Source organism: Mycetomoellerius zeteki, unplaced genomic scaffold (genome assembly GCF_001594055.1).
Source record: "Mycetomoellerius zeteki isolate Tzet28-1 unplaced genomic scaffold, Tzet1.0 scaffold1375, whole genome shotgun sequence".
Classification (NCBI taxonomy): Eukaryota; Metazoa; Arthropoda; class Insecta; order Hymenoptera; family Formicidae; genus Mycetomoellerius; species Mycetomoellerius zeteki.
In genome coordinates, this window is record NW_017256315.1 from 1056 (window position 1) to 1469 (window position 414).

The window sequence follows — 414 nt, forward strand, 5'->3', positions numbered from 1 at the left end:
TTGACGGCCCATGAATGCTTTGTCGTATTCTGTAACAGAGGATATTCGTACAGATCCCAAGAGCGAAAACTCATGCTCAGATAACGATCGCTTTCCAATACTTGCAGCATTGACAATTTATTCATCTCGTTTAACGTAACGTGAGGCATCCGCCACTGCACTTTGAATAATTCAACCTCAGGCTACGTCGCAGGATTTCCCACCAAGCAATTGTTGTCGTTGCGCGCTCGTATTAAAATCAATTCGTGGCGAACGTTGGCGATCAGGCGTTTGTAATCTTCACAAAAGCCTAACAGCATGCTGAGCGGCACGCAAAAATTAAAGTGTCCTTCCTCTGTGTCAGATCTAGTGTTCCATCCAGCGTTCAGCGCAATCAAAGATTTGTCATACGTTAGCGATACGTAATTCTTGAGC